This window comes from Nomia melanderi, chromosome 10 (genome assembly GCF_051020985.1).
Source record: "Nomia melanderi isolate GNS246 chromosome 10, iyNomMela1, whole genome shotgun sequence".
Lineage (NCBI taxonomy): Eukaryota > Metazoa > Arthropoda > Insecta > Hymenoptera > Halictidae > Nomia > Nomia melanderi.
In genome coordinates, this window is record NC_135008.1 from 14,862,451 (window position 1) to 14,886,924 (window position 24,474).

The 24,474-nt window shown below is 37.6% G+C and overlaps 1 protein-coding gene across 2 annotated transcripts in view; it reads left to right on the forward strand.

Moving 5' to 3' along the window:
• The window catches only part of LOC116428714 (zwei Ig domain protein zig-8), a 755,717-nt gene that overhangs the window by 21,068 nt on the left and 710,175 nt on the right, over positions 1 to 24,474 (forward strand). The window lies entirely within an intron of this gene.

The following is a 24,474-nucleotide window of genomic DNA, read 5'->3' on the forward strand; positions in this document are numbered from 1 at the left end:
ATATGCATTATATATTTTCAGAATTTGAATAACGAATAACATTCGCGATAAAATACGAAGCTACATTTCGTAATCGCGATTCTTTATTTTATTTATTTTATATCCTCGGCCGTTTCCCCGGTCATTACATTATCATTTCCTCTGCCACTTGTTTAGAGAACGCGCTCCGCGGATTTTAATTGGTGGCAAACATGCAAGCGATACGTTCCGCCGCGTTATTCAGTGTCACAATTAGACGGTAAAATCGTTAGTAGTTGAAGGAACGCAAAGTTTTTATCTAGCTCTGATAAAAGCTGTACAATGCGGGAGATTATGTAAAGAGGCAGTGTTTAGTTGCTATTTCTATATCATTAACCCTTAAATGTGGGCGTGAATGTAACTTTTAATCAATTAACTACGTTCGACGAATATACGCGTCATCTTAAAGCGAAAAATGGTACTAATTTTGTCAACGATAAATTATTTATTTTTTCAGATAAATATATAAAATTCTTCTACGTTTCGATTTAGTTTTTCGTTAGAATATATAATAGGTGAATTTAGCCTGCGTTAGACGAGTATACACTTTATTATTTGATTTTATTGCGAGCATTATTAAAGATTTTTGAAATTAAATTCCACAGTTAACAGGTTAAGTATAGAAGTTTCAAAATTGCCGATCAATGTTAAATATTCTCGATTGTAGCAAAATAATAAAATGATTGACTATATTTATATTTTTAACTTATTTAAATATCTTTATATAGTAATAGTGTCAACTTTGTCACGAAAATTTTGCTGATTTCAAAATTTACGATATTTTATATAGAGATCTGTTAAACTGCTCGACTTAAAGGTTAAGGGTGTCTTCATGTTTAAACGTGCTTCTCTCGAGTAGTAGTTAGAATTTTATTTTTAGGATTAAATGAACACAACAAATTTAAGGGGATACTGTTGTTTAATGTGAAATTTTAATTTAGACCTGATACTTAATTTTGAATCTACAAATTGAGAACTGATACTATATATAATTAATTTTGGAATAATTTTCAGTGTAAAACAATTAATTAACCCGAATTCATTTCTGTTCCTGAATCATGCATCGAGTTTTGAAATGATGGATTCCCAAATATATTTATGTATCAGGTAAATTTTTGAGACCCCGTCTGATTCGACTCGGTTCAAGTACTTCGAGTTTCTAGTACTCGAAAATTCGGTATTCACACAGCCTTAACTCTTTATCTTCGAGATGTGACTGTCAATTACCATTTAATTTGATATAGCAAAATCATAAAGTTCGATATTTAACTAGTTTTACATACTGTATCAATATGTGAAATATTGAAATAAAATATCTCCGTTTCTTAGTTTACGCGTGATTTCTCAGTAAGTTAGTTTCAAAAATGTTGTCTATGTCTCATCAGAAATCGTCGAAGACCTGTAATGAGAAACTTTCGAGTGCAAGGAGTTAATAAATGTTAGAGAATTGCGAATCTTGAAATTGTCGGGACCTCTTTGGTTAAAACAGGACGAGTTTCCGAAAATGTCGAATTCCTGAAAATGTTCGGGATTTCCGAGAACGTTTGGGATTTCCACAGGGAATCACAATCGAATCTTATAATGTAGTTTCTGGAATCCGTCTAAAAAATCGGAAATCCAAAAGCATGGTTGTACTCGCCAAAGGTTCCGTCGAAGCGGTAATCGAGTTCTCGATATTTTCAGGAATCTCGAACATCTTCGAGAATTCGGGATTTTCGGAAACCAGCTCCGATCCCTAAGAAGATCGTCTCGTTCTGACACTATATTTTCCGGTTTTCCCACACGTCTAATAAACATACGATTCTACTCCTTCTCTGTAGGCAAGCTGACTCTCTTATCACGATTATGTTTTCCTCTGAATCCGCGTGTCTCGTTAATCTCTTGAACGTAAATGACAAGTCTCGCCTGCACGTGCAGGGGAAAGTAGGGTAAAATGGGACGCTTTTCTTTTAATCATAATAGCAAAGTATCTTGAGCCATTAACGCATGAAACCTTTTTTGGAATTCTTAAATAAATTTTTGGCTATAAGGAAATAAATGGCTTCTTTAATAAAAATATTTAGTTACGAAAGAAAATACGGTTTTCTAAAGGTATTAAATACCCGCATCGCAAAAATGGTAGGGTAAAGGGAACACTCATGTAAAATCATATAAAAATACAAAATCTTTATTTCTACTAAATCAAAATTTCTAGTTAAATATATTTAATTGTTAGCTGATATAAATAAACTATAAATAAATATATACGAATAAAAATCACGGGCGCAATCTAATTGGTTTCCTTTTACCTTATCTTCGATTCTAGTTTGCTATACATCAATACGTTTATGCGTAATTAATTAAGACTATAAATATAGCATACCGAAAGGGATTCCTGTTGCTCCTATGTTAAAGTGTTCCGCTTTGCCTCACGCATCATAAGTTAGAAAAGTATTTAAAATTTACAGTTTGGTATGGGATAACGAAATAATTTAAGTGTCAAAAATACAGCTTACGAAATGTAGAATCCAGTACTATAGTCATCTTGTTCAATTTTTTAATCGGTAAGTAAAAAATATGCTTCAAACATCTATGTAACATCAAAATGCTTTTAATCGAAAAATAACTTATGCACTGCTCTGTAGTTGATTTCAAACTACATAGAGGATTCATTAAAGTCATACTGTGCAATATCAACTCGATGCGAGCTCTATATCTATGAAAAACATTATTGTCCTATTTTACCTAACCAGTTCGTTTTACCTTGCAGAACTTAATTTTGTAAATTATTTTACAAATCTTCCCATCGTAACTAAAATAATTTTCTTATTTCGATAAACAAATTAAATTGAAATTGTAATACTTCAGTTTTCTTTGTATCAGTTATGTCCACGATGTGGTGTCCAGGAAATGAAATATTGTAAGCAGAAACGTTTGTGTCAACGTAAATTGTAAAGCAAGAGATTAATACTAAAACTACCAGACAGATTAAAGTGGCCCTTTCCCGATATCTTCTTTTTGCAATTATTAAAAAAATAATATATGATTCTCTGAAAAATGATTGAAGAAGTTAATCCAGCAATACCCAAGCTGAATTGTAAATCAATTAAAGTCTCAATAGATGGACTCTTGGAGTTTTTATAGAGGAATTTCAAAAAATCGATTTAACTGCTCAATAGTTTTAGTGTGAACAAACGTTTGTACGAAATGTTTTTGGTCGGATCGTGATGAAAATAACGCAAACAAGGTTCGCAGCTCGTCGCATCCGGCGTCTCTTCACGGCGTGGAAACTTCTCCGACGCTTGGAAGTCGTTCACATCCAGCTTAGAATTCAAGAATGGCTCTTTCAAGTCGTTAACGAACTTTCAAGTTCTTTTCTCTTTCTTCCGTTCACGGCGGCAAGACCGGCCGGAAGAACGCTGACATTTCGAATGCAACGGGGAACAATTAGCGTTAACGGCGTTACAGTTGCAAAGTGATTTTCAAGCCGGCCAGAAGTTCCGCTCTCGTACACCGCGGCCGATAGGAATCGATGGATTCGTCGATTGCGCGACGCACAGTGGTCTGGAAACCCGTTACTTCTGACCAAAATTTAAAAGCCTTAAAAGATTGATGAAAATTGGTAATCAGAGGTCTTTGGGGTCACTGATGATGAATCTGACACCAAAAATTTCAAATTCAAGGTGGCGGATTCAGTATCATGCACCTGTGATATAGAAATTTGTTTTGCATGGCCGAAATTAAAGGAATTTTTGTACTGACTTATTCTTATCGAAAATATAATTAGTATAAGTAATATAAATAAGAAATAATCAAGAAATAAAAATATATGAAAACAAAGTATGAAATATAGATCACAAAATACAAAACATTTCACTAAAATTATTCTACGTTTTCCAATTTAATGTTATCTAAATATGTAAGAAGTTGCAATATAAATTCTCTGTCTTGCTGAAAATATTGTAGTTCATTTCGGACGACGTCTCTTTAGTTTTAGCGTGAGCGGTATCTAGCGTTGAGAGCGCGAGCGCTCCTGGGTATCCATTCGTTAAAATCTATACAAAAATGCAAGTGGCAGGTGTGGACATCTAAAATTTACATATTCTTTCTTTGTAATGTCTATATTTTCATATGAAAGTATCCTCGTATCTAGCAATCACAAGCATTTTTTAAAAACATTTTCCACAGGAAATAACCAAAATATAGCTATTATCACGTATATACGTGTTTTCAAAATCTGTTGTTTGACGATCTATACTGTATATTTGAAAAAATTAGTTTCACTTTAATTCTTTGAAGACAAGATAATTTTAAACTTCTAACATCTTTTTCACAAAAAACTGAATTATGCATAAAATTCTCAAATACTAAAAGAAAGAAGCCACATGTCATTTCTCGTTAATTGAATAATTCAATTATTCATTTGCAGTTTTTGATTTTATATATCAAAGTCGTCATTACTGCAACATTCGACCTCAAAGAGTTAAATTTCAGAATTTTCACTTCAACACGTTATACTCGATCACACATGTAGTTCTAGTGTTAATCATATCAATATATTATACGCAAATAAAGTATATACAACGAAGTTCGAGGGAATAATGTCCGTGTAAGATGACCAATCGGCAAGGGGTTACAGGATTATCGCAACTGAGAAGATCGTTACCGAGACAAATGTTGGCAGGGAACGGTGTTAAACGTTTCATTTCACGGGAATACTCTTGGCGGTCGCGCTGGATGTCTAATTCAATTTTCTCATCGCCAGATAGATATTAAGTCACTATTACTCCAGGAAATTATATGCTCCGGCTCTCCTCGTCATCGAAAAGCAACGACGAAAGTTGAATCTACAATTCAAATGTCCAAGCTTGACCCAGAACAAACGAACGGTCTTCTTTTCTTTTTTCCTCCTTCCGTCTTCATGATCGAGGCTACTTCGCTCCGTGAGCCGAGACCGGGAAGAATAATTTGCACGACCGGCACGGTACCTCTTCGTCCCCCGTCTCCTTTGTTCCATACGGGAATTTCGTGTCTCCGCATATCGAATTTTAGGGTTCGTCGGGAGTCGAGCCCGAAGGGATGCGACGCACAACGAACCCCCGAATCAAAGTGCGTTCGTTTGTTTGACGATACGCGTCTGCACGCGCTCGAGCACCCTCGGTTCATTTCCCAAGGGGGTAGGAATGTAAATACCTCGAAGTAGGGTTACCGCGTTACGTTCCAGATTTATCTATGGTTTCGCAAAGTCGCGTAATTGGAATACACCCGTGAGATATATTTTAGGTGTGACCTGTTTGCGTAAATCGCGAATATATTTCGCTTTTTTTTTTAAATACCCGTTCTCGTATGCAACTGGAGAAACGATTTATCGTGGAATTTGAAAAGAGACGAATTTAACGGATTCAAGAGACAAAAGATGTGAAAATGTTATTCTTTTTTAAATCGAAGATTCTAAGGCAATCAAAGTCAATGTAAACATTCACGAAATAATGTTTATAAAATTCATCGACGCGTTCTGTGGACGTTAAACGAAACTTTGCACTGAAACATGTTGTTCTGTATTCATTTTCGCTCTTGAATTCACCTGTTCCTCGCTTCCACTGATAATTATTGTATTCTCGACTATAAGCCTCTTACATTAGCTCCATTGACCACCAAACTAAAAGTGTACAGGGGTAAGAGGACTCTTCCACTCGCGATGCTTGGGCCGCCTCGACTTTCGACACATGGTAATTATTGACGTGCGACAACAAAGGACGGAAGCGGAACCGAATGCGATGAAGTGAGACGGAACGATAGAAAACAAAATTCTCTATACTTCCATCTTACTCCGTCGCATTCGGTTTTGTTTCTGTCCTTTATTATTGCCCTGCGCCAGTAATGAACATGCGTTGAAAACCAGGATAACCCTAACATCGCGAGTAGAAGGGTCCCCTTACCCTTGTGCATTTTTAGTTTGCTGGTCGATGTAAGTAACGTGAAAAGCGTTATAGTACGTGTATTCGAAAAAAATTCGAATATGTCGCGGATCTGACCACTGTGTTTTCCTCTTTGTTTCCTACTGGACACATCTCAGCCGTCGAACATTCCGATCTCGCGTTCCCGCGGCAGTTCTGGGACTTAGACGGCCTTGTTAGATCGAAATCATTAAAACGAGAACGCTCGAGGAGACCGCGATTGTGTGGGTGACTGGCACGGTCGTGCGCACACGTGCGCGCGCGCGGCAGAAAACACGTAGAGGCGACTCGTTGGTTTTCGTTTCGAGCTGCGGGCAATAAACACTCTTTTTTCCCGGGCCAAACAATGCAGTGACACGGGGCGAAAAATTAACGAGGCACGGGCCAAATTCAAACTCATCCCCAACCTTCTGTTCCCTGTTCGCGACGCCTTCTCCGACCCCGACCCGTCCTGATCTCCGTCGTCCGATTACTTTTACGGAGACACTCTTGTGGCGGAATCCTCGCGTCGGACCGTCGCCGCGATACGAAGGACTGAGAATTGCAGCGGCGCAAACCCGCATTATTATAATTTGAGTTAACGTTTGCGCTACGATCTTCTTTCCCGACTAAACTAATTAGATTAATTTTATTATTAAAAGTCTACGAATCGGTGAAGAAGCTTTCTTCTCGTTACAAGCGCAGATTTAGTTTAACCCATTAATTTTGGAATTTAGTTTAACCAGTAAACCGTAGAATTTAGTTTAACCAGTAAACTGTGGAATTTAGTTTAACCTGTTAACTGTATTTAACGCGCATACACGTCATCTTAGAGTTTGAAATGATACTAATTCTTTCAATGATGAATTCTTTATTTTTTCAGATAAACGTGTAATTCTTCTTTGTTTTGCTGTGTTTTTTCATTAATATATACCTTAGGCGCATTCGTCCTGCATTTGACGAGTACACGGTTCATTCTTGATTCTTTGTGCGCAAAATGAGAGATTTTTTAAACTGAACTCCATAGTTAACAAGTTGAAAATCTCCCACTGTGCCCGCAATAAAATCAAACAATGAAGTGTATACTCATCAAACGCAGGACAAATGCACTTACAATATATTCTAACGAAAAAATACAGAAAAACGGAGAAGAATTACATATTTATTTGAAAAAATAAATAATTCATCATTGAAAGAATCAGTATCATTTTGAGTTTTAAGATTACCTATATACTCGTCAAACGCACTTAACTGGTTAAAAGTGAAGCGTTGATAACAGCGAAACAATCTTTTGTTTTGATCCATATGTAATAACATTGATTTTTTTTTAACTGATTAAGATATTTTTATCATGACACTTATTCGTCATTATATGGCAAGCAAGGGGTTAACACATTCGCTGGATCCCGAGAATTGTTTAATCCCTTGCTTTACAATGACGAGTCAGTTATCGTATGTAACAAGACGTGAAAGAATATTTTGTTATTCTCAATGTTTTTATATCCGAGTTAAATTTGCGCTCACAACGAACAAAAAATTTCTTTTCGCTTGACGAATTAGTGATACTACAATAAAATTGATGAGCATAGTTGCAAAGAAAATTGTGCAGCACCAGGTTAATTTTCATCAGTTGCGTTGTCTTAGCTGCGTGAGTATTAAAGCTAATGCTGAATGATTGTCAACTAAGGTATACATCAGTAATAAGAAAATAATGAAAATCTCAAGAATTAAAGTTATCTGAATAAGAGAGACAAAAGCCGAAACGTTAATCAGCGTTGATCTGTAGCGAACGTGTTAATAATATTTCTCGATTCTTGAAGACTATATGCGTTCATGATTAATTTATGTTATAGCTTCGTTTATTTTTAAGAAATAGCAGTACTCCACTTTAAGTACACATGTCGTTACCATAACGGTGTAAATTCAATTACAGATTGTCGCTTGCTTAATATGCTGAAAATCGTGTTGATAATAAATCACTAGCATATGGCCTCCAAAACTGTTAAAATATATATAAGTTTTAAAACTGAAGTGCAGAAATTACTTTCGTACTGTTTATAAAGGAATTATGACTAGAATGCAATTTTTGGTTTGGTTTCGTTTTAATATGACAAGATAATAAAATGAACAGTATATGCATATTTGGGATACCCGTTTCATTAAAAATATTATTTTATATTGATAAATATAAAGAAACATGACTTTATGTCATAATGACACTATTTCTAATAGATGGAATTAAATAAAGTTTCTATATTCACAACATCTCTAAAAAAATAAACACCACTATCAATTTTTCAAATAAATACTATTTCCTATCACATTTTATAAAAGAAAACATCGTTTCCCCACGTTTCCTTATAGATACAAATTAATTTCCACAACCATTCATTTATTCACGATGGCCTAGGCAACGTCATCAAAATAAAACACGACATTCTAATTTCAGTATACGTGTGCAAGATTTTCGAACGAATTCCCGAAAGTAGGTTCGTTAAGGCAGACGTCAGCCTGTAAAGTTCCCGGCGGCCGTGAATGCATCGAAATACATACATAACCGCTCGATGACGTACAGCTCGGTTCCCTGGAAGGGAATCGCTCGCGCATCCGTAGCTCCGCGTGCATGTGCACGAGGATGCATGTATGCATGTATATCGAGTCGTCGAAACCACGATAGATGCGAGAATACGTCCGATCGGTCATTACGAGCAATTCCATCGTGCAGGTAAGCCTGTTGACCAAGCAGGGACTCGTAATTACATCACCGATTTGCCGAATGTTCGTTGACGGAGCGACTGTTGGATGTGACGTTAAAGACGAGATAGCGAGAGTTAAGCACGGATTACGGCTCGCGTTAACCAGTAATAATGCGAGATCGAGCCGCGCGCACTTGGGTTTGTATTATTTTCCCATTAACCGATGACCGGCCTGTCCCCCTGATCTACGGACACCGATGTACGTTGCGTATCCCGACGAGGGATTATCGGGAAAACGATTAATCGATGAATTTGCGTTAGGGTGACGAAAAGTCACTCTCCCCGCTCCTTTTCAAGCACCGACGAGATACAGAGCGTTGCACAGTAATCGAATCACGGATTGATGAACGTCACACGGGTTTACTCCCCGATGAAACACCCCTTCTTCTAGCCAGCCTCTTGTTTTGTTTCGGCAAATAAAAATCCCGCAACCCCCGGTTCTCGGAACGCGACCTGTAGGTCGGTCGGACGGTCGAAATCAATTGCAGGGCGAATATACACGAGCGAACAACTGTTTGCGAGAACGGTTAATATGTTACGAAGCAATGATTGCGCGTTTAATATGGTACCTTCGATCATTGTCCGGCCCCTCCACCTTTGATTACTGTTTTCCATAGCTTCGACATTCTCATTTTCATAGAACTTTTCCAATATGATGTGTTCCCGACCAGACAGTGATATATTCTTCTATCCGGCCGGCACCGACCGCTGCAAATACCGTTCCGACTTTCAATAACGGGGCTGCCGGTCTCTCTCCATCGTGGCCACGGAAGTTTCCCCGGTGTACGGTTGTTTATTAACAATCACAGTTGGCCTGGAATGCCCCCGGCGGTTACCGGCTCGAGCCGCGAAATAATGGTTAGGCTCCGCGGGCTAGACTTTCTGGAATAATAATCGCTTTCACGGCCCGTTCGATGATTCCCGGTGAACCCGTTTCCGGTTCGTTCGTCGCTCCCGGATTAAAGAATCAACCGATTCACCCAGAAAATTCAGACGATACGGATCTGTCGGAAACTTTCCCTGGCTGGTGTACACACAATCCTCGAGCTCCGATCCGCAGGAATGGCTGTGAAGGGTTGCGGAGGGGGACAATGGGAGAGGGCACGGGATTTGTTCTGACGGAATTGTGTGCGAAGAAAGCGAAAAAGTCGGGAACAGCTACCGAGGATTCGGCGAGATAATGCAGTTTGAGCAAAGCGTCCCGGTTCGACCCTGTTTCGCGACACGGATCCATGAACCTTTGAGAAGAACCCATCTCCCCGCGTATCTCAGATGTAAGATGATCGCGGCGACGATGTAGTCGGGGCCCGCAGATATAGGTTGCCCGGGTTCTATATATCTTTATCTCGGTCGGGATTGCATTGTTAGCACGGAGCGCATTGTTTGAACGGTGACGCGAGGCCTGGGGCGACCAATCAGCGTTCGCGCTGGCCGTGCCTTATCAAAGATTTCTACCACCTCCTGCAGGGCTTAAATCAACCCGACCCAAAGCTTTCCGTGTCCCCCCCCCCCCTCTCTCGCTCTGCACCTTCCTCTCTCCACCTCTTCTCTGTATCTCTGCTTCTACTCTACGGTTTCTGGAACTCCGCTCCTGGAGAGCACCGCTATCTGCAAAAACAGATCGACCCTAATTGTCAATCCTTAGCCAGTCAGTAACGAGCTCACTGTTTCACGGTCCCGTCCACGTTTTTACCAAGATTCGTTAGGATCATCCGATCAAGCAGTGCTCCTCGTTCCGAGGACTCCGTCTTGTTTCCATCTGTTTCTCCGATGTTATATCGGGGAACGAGTTTCCTCCAATTGAAGCTGGTAATTTGTTTTGTCACCGTGGTTGACTTTGCTGGAGTGCTCTCTCTCTTTCTCTTTCTCTTTCTCTCTTTCTCTTTCTCTCTCGCTGTTTCTCTGTTTTCCTTGCTCAACGTAAAATGCGGGATCTGCGTGTGTGGCATGTAGAGTCGTGAAAATATTGTCGGACGGAATCTCGTTTATCGATACAATGTTTCTATCGAAGCGAGTCACTCTTTGTACCCGGATCGAACAATGTGTGTTTTTACTTAGGAATATTTTATCATTGTTCGACGAATAGGAAGTTACACTGTGTTATGGGCGGAGATGCGAATGTATGTTCGAAACTTTGCGCAGAAAGAATTATCTGCAGTATTACCGGCTGTTTATTTGGAAATTAGTGGTAACAGCGATAAAATTCTATTTGTATTTCCTTTGTTCTCACGAGGAAGCTGTTTTTTGATGTATTATTAATGAATGCGTATTGTTGCAATCATCCGCGGGCCCAGGTAAGAATTATTTTTACTTGTTTAATGAAATAATATACTTTTATACATTATTGTGTAGTTTATTGAAAAATGAAGAATATTTGTTCGAAATATCTCTTTCATATTTAATTCTCTGTTCACTCGCGAAATGAATAACCGTAAAAAATATTTAAGGCATGTATGCTTCATTCAAAAAATGTTGATATGTTTTTCGAATTCTTTAAAACTCACAGAATGATATTCTGATACTTCAAAATATTTATAAATTGTTCCATCAATTTGTTTCGAGCAGTGCACAAATTATTTGCGATTACTGGTGTGTGAATCATAACAGATTTTTCATTCTGAGAAGTGTACTAGTTAGTCCTTTTCATTTTATGCAACGTTATAGAAAATGTGTTATTATTAAATTTGAAAACCTAATTGGTCATTACACAGATCCACTTGGTTTTATTAATTTATGTTCAAACTTTTCGTTTAACAGTAGACGGGTATATTTATCAAAATTCTTACATTAGAGCATATATGCTGTCGTAAATTAAATAGATCGTATTTAAAAGACCAAAGACATCATTTCAAGATCTTAATAATATGTTTATAAAATTATTTCCTATAATATGATAATAATACTGCACAGTATATAAAAAAAGTTGCACAGACACGAAGAAATACAAGAAAAGTAGACCTCATTCCCTTTTACTGAACTCTTGCCTTTACAATTGTCAATACAACCATAGTATTAATACGGTCAAATAATAATCAACTAAATCCCTGAATGATTTTACTTCGTCAAAATACATCAATCCATGTTGTAAACATATCTTTACTCCCCCAATAACAAGGTAATATGATTCGCGTGAAAAACTCTTCAGAATAAAATTATATTATCAAAGAAACAGCAATGTTCATCATTTTTATAGGGTCAACGGTAAGCCGTCCACGGAACGTAGCAATGTAGAGTGAACGATGAAACTGCATTGCAGATACTATCTTGAGCCTTAAATGTTCACTCAATTCCAGACTATTAATGCAACAACTAGCCTCGTCGCGAGACCAGCAATTAATGTCGTCCATGGAACGAAATCCTGCTATTAGGATTCTCGAAGCGGATCAGTTGAGACGTATCGTGGTTTTCCGGTGAAGGAGATAGATACATAATTTAAAGTACGCCGAGAGGGCGTGGACCTCGAGGTGTCAAGGCTCATCACCGTATCTAGATCATTCCCTGCACGCCTTTTCTTAAGGTCGTGCCTCGGTTTCCTGGAGGTACAATGAACCTCGTTCATCGTCCGAGGCAACCGCGCGAATACCAACCCCTTGAAGCTAGTACGCTCGGGGTTCGCCGGAAAATAAAAGTGTCGCCAGAGCAGAAACCGTCGCCTTCGGTATTGTTCTCCGCTGGAGAGCCAGCTAACTAGGCGGTTACTATACCAGCGAGGAAAAAATATTGATGTTGTTGGTAGGCCAGCCTTTCTCCGCATTTTCTCGCGTTTGCAGGTTTACTAAAATACCCTTTGTACGGTTTTCGATCCTCTTTTACATTCCAATGGCCATTTACAGTTTCTAGTCGACTATAAAAATCAAAACAACCTTAATTCAAAGTTTCATGTTTCAATGGATTTTCACGTTTTTGTTGAAGTGTGTACATGAAATTTCATAGATATCTGCAAGTACATTCTATGAAATTTTGATGTTTTCTTGCAAGTGGAAGCTGTGGTAGGGCATACGTGAAAACGATAGATTTAATTCCTGGGTTTCATTAGAATTTTCAACGTTCATTGAAATTGAAAAATCAATTATTAGTAGGAAATAATTAAAAGCGTCATGACTCCGCTGTTAATTTCATTATCTACATCTTTCTTTGCTCTAAGATCTGCTATAATGCTAAGAATAATTTCGTTCGATATTTGCTATAAATACATTTCTTAACGAGGAAACCTCTTCAACCAGAACACGCCGATTTTGATGAAATTGATGTGAGACAGGGTTCTCAAGGAAATAATTTGACACGTATTTTTCCTTATCGACCAACGTCCACTTTGAAGGGGTGAAACACATCTCAAAGTTGAGTATAAACGTATTTTTTATAATACTGTACCTTTGAACTTAAGGGGCATAGAAAGGAAATTTAAATTCTTTATTTTAAGGCGAACAATTTAAAAAGAAAATTTCTTTTCTACACCCCGTAGTTTCAAAAATATTGTAAAAAATATACTTTTAACCCTCAATCTGGAAGAGTGTTTTCAGTCCTTCAAAGTGGACGTTGGCCAATAAGAAAAAACACGTGTCAAATATTTTCTTAAGAACCGTGTCTCACATCTATTTCATCAAAATCGGCGTGTGTTAGTTGAAAAGGTTCCCTTGTAATTCTATTCAAAAATTACAAGAACACATTGTCTAGGAGTTCCTTCGTTCTCCAATATAATGTCCAAATAAACAAAATGCATTGTATGGCCATTGTATACCGATGGAAGCAGCGTTCAGTCTTACTCATCGTAAAATAAGAAATCTGAGATCCATTATGTTGTTGCGTGCCACAGTTTCGTGAAGTCCTTCGAAGAATGCTGTAAGAGTCATGTCTACATACGTGACATCGGTCGATAACTGCTAGCTCAGCGTAGTCACGCATACGTGCCACCGGCCGTCAAAGTGTGGAAAAGGCTGCGAAGGGCTTGAGGACGTTATTGTATTTCACCTCTTATCGCGTTTGGGCTACGCCGCGCCGGCACTGAACTCGTTCCGACGCAGCAAAAGAGATTTATCCGGAGGAAAAACGATCGTGACCAAGCTTGCTAACATCCGGAGGTTTCTTTGTCTCCATCATGATAAAAACTTCGGAGTCCGCGAGCTTCCAGGAGGAGACGAAACAGCCGCGATTTAATTTGAAAAGTCATGGTAATGGACTTGAGGATGCGCGGACTTCAGGATCTCCGCGCTGGAAGACATTGTTCAAGTTTCCGCGAAATATTTCTTTGAGAGACGCGGGAAGAATGGGGCCCCAAGACTACGTAAGCTGATTGGAAGCTTTGTCATTCGATACCGAATAGAATTTTATTATTCTTCGTGGCGGGTTTGTCCCGAGAAGTTCGCATTTCTGCGAAATCAAAAAGGAAAGTACATTCTTACGTGTTCTGAAGGCACATAATTATTTTCATAAATAAATTCAATTGAAGCTGTAGTACTTCAGTTTTATTTAAAATAGTCGTGTTCACAAGGTCGCGACAAAATCAAACAGTGTAAGCACAGTTAATCTCTTGACTGACGATTTATTTTGAATCAAACATTCCTGTTTACGCTGTTTAATTTTGATGCAACCTTGTGAACACGACTATTTCAAAGCAAATTGAAGTATTACAGCTTCAATCGAAATTATTCATGAAATCAGGGCGTAATTTTTATTATAAGGGAATATATTTGTAGAATAATTTGCGAAATCCAATTTCGCACTGAGGGCACGTACGAGCTCACTCATCGTTTTAGTTCAAGGGGTTAATAACTAACTAGAAGAAGAACTCTATGTTGATCGTGAGTTTATGGTTACTATAAAGATTAATTTCGCTATAAAGATTAAGTTCGCAATGGAAGATAATATTTAAATTTGAGTTGGGAGAAGAGAATGTTACTTGTATTTGGTAAGTTCAGTTTCAAAACTTAATTGAGCGCAGTTGTAATGGAATCTTTTATGTTAGTAGCACTTCTACAATGAAATATTTAGAACTTTTCTTACAGAATTAAATGAATATTTATTTTTGTATATTTTGCATATATTTTCATGTATCTTTAAGATCCAACAATTGTTCACAATGTAGAATTATGTATCTGAGTTTGTGATTAATTCAGATTATTCTAAAGTAAGTATGGCTATGGTTGTTAATACTTACAAATTTTCCTTCGGCGAGAGTGAAGCGTAATTATTTATTGTTCGAACAAATCATAAAACAAGATGAAGTATTTTCCTCCAGGACTCTCACACTTTGAACGTCAATTTCTTTTCTAATTTCGAATATCTAATATTATTTTCGCAGATAATAGGAAAAACTTGGGATCTGTCTACGGCACGAAAAACATAAACCATCGATGAAACTCGTCGGAGGTTTGCTAGATTTATTACGTCGATGGGTATATAGATTACATTGATGCCTGGAATGGAAAGTAATACGATTCGAAATTGAACTTTCCCAGGAGAGGTAAACTCGCGAAATTAAATCAAACTTTTCGCGTGGCTACAGATCTCGTTTTAACTTTGTTGTTTATCACTTGATGATGAAATGGTTTTTATTTACAATTAAACGCGCGGAGGAGAGTATTGAAAAATCCCAGGGCCTGTGCTACTCGTTGATGTCCCAATGTAAGTTTACCAATTGCCTTTATCGATGCGTTATTGATAACAGAATACTTTTAACGTTATATTCAGAGTTAAATGATTGACATCTCTCATTTGCTCTTATCAATTCAAATTTTTTTAATTAATATTTCACAACGATAAATTAAATCTACAATGGCCTTACATCTACTCCTATATTTCTAATGGAACGCTCGATGAAATTTTTGCGTTGCTAGGACCGAAAATAGCGAAGCATTTTGACAAGGCAGCGTGGGATTGACGTTAATTGGACATTTTTTGCCAATTTTTGCAAACCGGAGAGTTAGCAAATTCAACAAACCTTGTTACCAGTATTACCTCCTTCCTTCTACCTATTATTGAAAAATATTATGTCGACCGAACAAGTAAACTTTGTTACTTGTTCCATTTTTCCCACTTTTTCATATACGTATATGAAGTCGTTCAATGTGAAGTGTCAGACTTTTAATTATTTACAAATTGAGGGTTTAAGTAAATGGTTCGGCATTTCAAACCTTTTCGTATTAATCTGGTATTCATAAAGATTTTGGTTTAAGTTGCTAATAGTTTGCTTTGATTTTTGATTGACAGTAATTTCATATAAAAATTTTATGATTCTAAAGTTAAATTTATATTTGGATATGATTTCATTTAATCATTTGCTGTATGATTTCCTTCGTAACTGCACTCGCTAAAACTATTTTATAATTTACTAGGAAAAAAGAAGAATTCTATATTTGTCCTATGTCTACATTTATTCCAATGATTAACAATTGATAATAGAAAAATAACATTTAATTTCAAGTCCATTGAATATAATGACAGTTAGATTTTCTAACTCTTATTCGAAATTTTCGTCACGAGTCTGACTCCATATTATAAAACTAGGGGTTAATTCATTGTAATATCAGATTGTTTTTTTTGTATATATCTCTAATGAACGGGCCATTCGCAGATGCTGTTAAAAATTCCGTTCTAAAATTTTAAAAATGATCTTTGTAGAGAATCGCCTATCTCTATCGATGGTGAACATCTCTAGACTTTAATGAAAGCCGATTCCTCTCGAACTTTTCCATCCTCTATATAGGAACATAGAGTGTGTTGCAAACCCATCGACAACTATCTCAATTATGCAGTGAATAAGTAAATTACCACCTCTTCACTCTGTACTGAATGAATAAAAAAAGATGTTTTGTATTATAAATGCATCAGGTATAGACGCAGTTAATAATCGATAGGCTGCGGATTTTTATGTGTTTATAGCAGATTAGAAAATACAGAAGAGCACAGATTGCACTCAATACAAAATAATATATAATATATCCAAAGTGCAGTGCTTTTTACAATATTGGTTAGAAAAAACTATTTTCCATTATAATTTTATTTTTGTAATTATATTCTTAGAAAGTTGAATTTGCCTAAAGATTCAGAGTTTAGTATTCAGCGTCTTATTTCTAATAGTCCCACCATTATTTTTCGAAGATGTTATATGTATGGTTTGATAATTCAAAATTTGAATGAATAATATGAAAAGGATAAGTTTAGTTATTCCTTAAATACACCTTCAAGCACAGCTAAACAGTGCTTTTGGGTCATTAGTTTTAAGTTAGCATACAGCAAATGGCAAACGACTTATTAACCCTTTGCACTCGAGAGGCGTCTTCCAGTCGCCATTTGATTTGACCCAAGAACATTGTAAAATTGAAAATTCAATATTAAATTTTATATAATGTCCGAACGCATGGAACATCGAAATAAAATAGTTCTGTCACTTAATATATGCAAGGTATTTCTTTATGTTAATTGTAAAAAATATTGTTTCATTTTATCAGAAAGTAATGAATATTTATTGAGAAAAATATTCTCGAGTGTAAAGGGTTAAGTTGTAATGACTATCAAAAGAGAACATGCAGTGTACTAGCATTTATAAAATATTAATATATATGGAAATATGTAATCAAACAAACATGAAATAAAACTGTTTATTCTCCACCCAGTTTCATTATTAACTTTATTTTATACGAAGCGTATATTTTTCAAGTTTATACATGGTATTTTGTTTTCATTACTTTATGTTGCGTACATAATGTTTCATATTTATGAAAAATTCATTGGTGGTGTAACCTATATTTCTATATAGTAAAATTATGGTGTTATTTTTATGTCGCTTGCTTTACAAATTTTTATTTTGTACACCGCAGTACGTAAATTACATCTGCATTATAACACATCAAACACAAGAATGCTTCATCCGTTTATATTTCACCTGGATAATAAAACTTTTTTAGACAGTATAATAACTTAGGGACAGAAAAATAGATAATTCATTAACATTTTGACTGCCATGTTATTTGAATTTGAGGGACACACCTTTTTGTATAGACAATTAATACTAATAAACAATAATACAACATCGTCGCTTGCTCGAGCTCTCTTTGCACTTACCGCTAAAACCTATGCACTTCAATGACTATGAATTCTAAAATAAAGGTGTCATTTCCTACTGAAAAATGTTCTATCATTTGATGATGTTAAAATACTTATTAATGAAATTTATTTCATACACAAAAAAGTAAGCATCGATCAGGTGCGTTGCCACCAGAATCTCAGAAAGCTGAAAAATGGACTTAATCGAAGTAGGTCTGCGTACGGTTCATATCGCAACCAAATATTTGTTCGAATTTAAGAAACAAATTTCCTGCAAGGTCCGTCGTTTCATATTACACGACCTAATATATTCGCGCAAAGGTGGCTCGCAGGGAGCAGCGTTCGCGCACTTGGCGAATGTTTATCCAGAATTTAGGAGCGCAACGGGAAGATGCGGCGCATTATGCAACGCTGAGCCGTTCGGTGAAATCCGTGGATCAGCGCATGCACCACGAACATCTCGCCGACATAAGCGAACAAAGGAGCGGCGTTTCGGTAGGAAGCAGTGTGGCCACATCGGGGAAATTGAGGGGAATACAGTTACTCTTTCGTTGGCGTTACCGTAGGGTTCTCCGGTGGTTGCGAGGTTTGTTAGAGGAGGTTCATTCCCGCTGATGAGGGATGGAGTAGTGGGAGAGGCAAGGCGGTGTGGGAGAAAAGACTTTTTCTGGCTTTACTGGTAGGAAGTATCGTTATAATCTATACCGGCGACCACCACGATAAAAGTGCACAGGGGCAAGGGTAATCGGCCGGACGCTCCACTTCGGCCCTTCCAAGAAACGTAGTAGTCGAGCCTCCGTGTTCCCGGGATTTGATAAACATAAAAAGTCGCCGTCGTGCCGGAACAAAATCCGACACTAATGTTCGTACCGTGAGTTGATGGAAACTTGGCACTCATGAAGTCATAGAGGCAGAAACAGTCGCCTGAGAAATCAAATTGTGAATCCGGAAATGGCTTTTTGAGCTGTGTCACGCGACCCGATTAATGTGCGTGATCGCCTCAGCGAATCATGTACTACACGCCCCTCACATTAATTCCTTCGATCGTCAAATTAAAAATGCATAGGGACAAGGGGACTCTTCCACTCATGATGCTCGGGCCGGCTCGGATTTCGACGCATGGTCATTATCAGTGCGTGGCAGTAGCAAGGGATGGAAGCGAGATCGAATGCGATGAAGTGAGACATAACGATAGAAAACATTATTCTCTATAGCCTTACTCCGCCGCATTCGGTCATGCTTTCGTCCTTTGTTATTGCCGCCAGCCAATGATCATGCGATGAAAGCTGAGGCAGCCTGAGCAGTTTGCTTGGTGGTCGATTGGGCTAATGGGAGAGGTCTATGGTAGCAGAATCGAAAATCCGTGTGAGCAAGGCGTGCACCTTCGATTCTAATCACTGAGATGCGAGTGCCAAGCCACCAGCAACTGTCGGTACTGTAGGGGTCTCACGTTAACCATGCCGACCTGCGGCGTAAAAGTGAAGAGGGGCGAGGGGAGACACCCACTCACAGCGCTCGGCCTAATCATTATGGGGACTCAATTTCAGCACATCCTTGTTATTGGCCGAGTCACGAGCTGAGGTGGAGCGTGCGGCTAAGTCTCCTTGCCTCTCTTCACTTTTGTACCACTGGCCGGATTTTTAACGTGGGGCCCCTACAGTATACCTCACGTCATCCCAGTTCGTTTCACTTGTGTCTTTGTTGCGCGACTCGGCCAATAACAAAGCCTACCGAAACTGAGCCGCCATAACTATCGAGTGAGTGTCACGAGTGAACGTTTTCCCTTGCCCCTGTGCATTTTTAGCATGGTGGTCGTCGCTATAGTGCGGGAGCTGCACTATAAAGCAGAGCATAAAAGCGCAAAGGCAATGCGCAGATGGGAATTGAAGCGAACGGCGTGGGGAGCAAAAAAGGAAAGGAAAAATAAAGCAGCGCGACAAATCAACGAGTAATACCAGCGCCGATTTCCCGCGATAAAAGCTAACCAGAGGGAACACCCAGCTTAACCGAAACGAAACCTACTTGGGTCCGATTTAGTGAGAGCGAAATTGCTTTTGTTACCGGCGCTTCCTGCATTTTTTCCCGCTAATCCGTAATCTTGGCGACACGCAAAGTTGCCTCGTACGGTGTCGCATTTAGGGAACTTCCTATATTTCTGTTGTTCGGGGGAAAAGTTGTAAGACGGAATTATTAGTTTTTGAAGCGAAGTACTCGTGACACAGTCGAATCTTGATAATTCAAATTTCTAGGGAAAGCAAAATAAACCTCGACGTATAGAGGTTTCGTCTTATAAATTTTTAGAATTTTAGTGATCTACCGAAAGAAAATTCGAATTGGAAAGCTATTGTGAGATGATCGTAAAGTCAGTGGTCGTGCACAATCGATGCATACGTGTAATTGTCTTTTCTTATACCTTTTCATTCTTTAAAATTACGATAAACAAAACTTTTTTAGATCTAAAATATATTCTCCTTAATGATTTATAGGCGATGATCTATAGATAATATATTCTATAGATCATTATGTACATCTGTTACTATTACGTGCACATACCTATATTTATTCTATAAACCATTCAGTACAAAAGAAAATGTTGTTCATCCTAATTTTTAAAAATAAAAGAGATATAAGGAAACCGTATTATTTATAAGATATCCTAACCTTCTACAGACCGAATTTTTGTTCATGGTTACAACAAAATCTATGCAGTACAAAATTAATAAATATCCACATATGAATACTAATTAATAATGTATTCCATAGGTTCAACAATTTCATCAAACGAATATATTTTGTAACTTTCAAGTTACAATGACGTTAAACTTTCACGCCTGAGCGTGTAAAAGTTTAAGTTAACTGATTACTTAATTTTATTCACCACTTTGAGTGCAAAATGAAATAAATCAATAAGATGCCAATATACTGATATGTGATTTTAAAGTTACATGGGCCTACAAAGGGTTAATATATTAATAATAGAATGTACTCGAATCTAAAGATTGAAGAACTTACTTAGACACCTCACAAGCGAAAGTGAACACGAGAGAAGTGTTACGTTCGAAGAGGACGTGAAAAGAATCGATCGTTATTTTGTACGAGGGTGAAGTTTTTTACATTGAGTCGAAGTACAGGAAGTTTGAGTGCGAGCTTGTAAAAGTTCAATGAATTCCAGATTAATGGATAGCGATCATTGCCGAGAATCAGTAGGATTCGAGATATTCCAGCGTATCAAGGCAATATTCTTCCATCCAAGCCGATTACATTTAACTTTTTCTTTTTTTTTCGCCCGTGGAAAACTTTTATATTTTCATTTGAACTCTCAATACGTATCAGAAAAAAACACTGTTAGGTTTCTATTCAGCCCGGATAGTAAAACTAGTTGTTACGCTCCGATTTTATTTGCGTGGAGTTGCGAGTCGCTCCGTAGTAATTGAAAGGTTTAGGACAAAATTCTGTTCCAATGTTCTGGAGTTTATCGGGTTTTCTTCCGCGTGACGCACAGTACAATTTTCATGGATCATTTGATTACAGAACGAAAGCAAATCGAATTTATTTTCGGTGTTGTTAAAGCCACTGGCTTGGACACACCGTGTTTTATCCAGACAGCGACGCTTTTATTATTCTCTGTTGAATATTGTCGAAAGCTTTGGGTATAATGAAATTATCTGGATTTTGTTGAAATAATTCTCGTCGTCTCAATTTCAAAGACACCTAAAATAGTTGCTCCCGTTCTTAATTAAGTAAAATTATAGAGAGATGATTTAAATGTGAAAATCTTGTGCCTTTGGAAGTTTAAAAAAATATTTTACTTGCACGTGTCAAGTGAAGAAAAAAATGAAAGAAGATTCTTTAACAAGTGTGTCAAAGTGATTGGTGAAACTTTTAGAAGAGACCGAGAAGAAAGTTCACTCTCGAACAATGAATAGAATATTGAAGGAAAATGGTTATAATGAGGACATTGCTCTGAAAAAACTTTACGTTCCTTAGTTAATTAATTTATATGTAATATCTCGTTAAGTTAATTTAATCAAATGTTGTCCATATCTCATTAGAAGATGTTGACTGTTCGTAGTGAAAAACTTCTGCAGTGCAATGTGTTAACTTTTTGAACTCGAGGGCTCCGGAGCAGAGCCAGTTAAAATTTTGTCATTACAAACTGTAAAATGTTGTCATTAAATATATTATAAAAACCGAAAGTTCGGTAGCATGCAATTATTACTGCATAATTCTGTACGCTGTATCGACGTCGTTCTTGATGGGTTACCTCTCTATCCTATGATTTCTTTCACAATAGTTTAATAAATATAAACGTAATTCAATTCTTTTGAGATCAAATGAAACAATAGTTTCCTTGATAACAATTTGTATGGTTTAGAGTAAATCTGGACATTGTAATAGCTTGGAATTTTTTATTTTACCAGTGTATTATTAATAAGAAACAGTTCTAACAACTGCAACTGCGAAATTAAATCGTAGGGAAAGTGGTTAATAATCGATTTAAGAAAAAGGAAAAAATTCAATACTTATTCTGTATCCACGTTTATCCTACAGGTTAACGATTGATAATAGAAAAGCCATACCTAATTTATATTGAGAAGAAAACTTTCATCATGAGTCTGACACGATATTGTAAGACGAGGGGTTGATCGACTGGACTGTACATCCGGCTCAATTACAGGAGATTGATGCAACGAATTCGATTCGTAATGGCGTTGGTCCGCGAAACAGGAGCAACTGTGGAAGAAAGAAAGAGTGAAAGTGACGGAAGAGTGAGGAGAATACGGATGGAAAGACAAGGACATGACTTAAAGCGAACTCGACAAATCACTCGGTAATACTTCTACGACGGATGCGACCGTACTTAAGGAGATAGCTATCGTGAAGAGTTCCCTCACCCGTTCTTGAATACGCTCCATTGATGGTGTGCGCCGCGATTCAGCCACGCTTGATGTTTTACGTCTCGATGGGGTCGCGTTTGCTATAACGTTCTTGACCCAGTTCCTCTATTTATCGTCATTGTCGTTGTCTAAAAATTTCAGGCCACGACCTGAAAAGTTCTCGCCACGCTGTAACGGGGAACCGTGTTTCCAACTAATTCAATTCCACGTTACTTTTTTTCCTGCCCGTTTCAAATCGAGATATTCGTTTCGGCTGCACTTCAACCTCCAATCCCGGGGTAAAAGGAGACGTTTCTCCGTTCGAGAGTAATCTGAAAAATGGAGAATAAAGGTTATCGTGAAAACCTTTCGTCCTGATGGCGCACAATATTTCTGGGTATTTGTGAAATGTGATCGCGGATAGCGTTACGAGAAAGTTTGTAAAATAGATAAATGTGAATGTAAACTTATAGCCGGCATTTTGACGATTGTGTCGGTAAACTGTGGATGCATCGGAACAGTAATAGTTATGAGTATTTGGAAATCGTAGTTTCGATAATATATTAGTGCTGTTTCCTGATTCTCTGTTGAATCGTTAGTAATACTGATAATTCGTGATATATGATTTTAAACGTAATCTTATTTTCGATATTCGTAAGTTTCATTAAACATTTGTTACCATTTACGAACTTTTCCATAAATTTCAATAATTTCTTTCGTTTTTCATTATATGTTTTATTAATTTAATTAACTTACTTTCATTTGCTGAGATCTTATAAAATAATTTGTACTTAATAATTGGTCCGCTTTATTCATTGTGTTGAAATGGGTCAATCTCATGAATTCTATATTATCTCGTGACCACTTGTATTATTTGTAAAAATGTAGCAAATTGAACTGCAGCAGTTTCCATGAATCCCGTCAGCTTCAATTACATTTGATTCATTTATAGCCGTGCAATTACAGGGTTTCATTTACGGTTATAGATGTTTAGTAATTATTTCCAAAAGCCATGAACGATCAATTCTTCCCAGTCAGGAAAACTGATACAATAAATTACAATAAACATCTTTCCATCTATCACAAAAGTCAATTGTTTATTTTCAGATATAGAATCGTACGTCACGTATGATTGAAATAGGAGCCAAACATTGTAAAAAGAATACTACAATATTTTTCTGTGAAAAATTGTTAGAAACAGATCATTTTATCTCGTTTCTTGCACTCATTTTTCAGCAGTGAACGATCTTGTTCATCGTTCGAAGGATCTTGCGCGGCATCTTCTCGGTAGTTGCAGTCGCGTCTGCGTCTATTCAAACGCACGCTGCGTTAAACGATGCGAACGTGACACGTTTGTCGGAGCGGAACCGTGTCAAAAACAGGAAACGAAGACGCTCGTTAGGATGACAGGTTATTGGCACACGAAGTCTCGCACATTCGCCGGCCGTCTTCCTCGAATTCTCTTTCCCCGATCGATTTTTGATTATCATCCGCTTCTTCTTCCACCGGTCAATTGCCACCATGATCGTGTAACACAATTCCCAACGAACCTGATGAAAATCGTTAACGAGCCGAACGGGCCAAATTATTTTTCAATCTGCGTCGCGCTCATCCGGTCGGCTTATAAACGTTTGCCCCGATCCTCTATTATCCGATGAACGCGTCTCGTACGCCAACGCTTTCTCCCAACGGGAGAATCCATTTCCCGAGATCTTCTACCGCGAATTTCTATTCGCAATCCGCTTAAATTCTGAACGGTCTTGTTTATTCCATACTTATTCAATGCTACGCGAGGCGTCGCGGTTCGATAACGATTCGTTTCTCGCTTGCGCACTGATAAAGGGTTGTTGTGTAGGATGCTGAAAT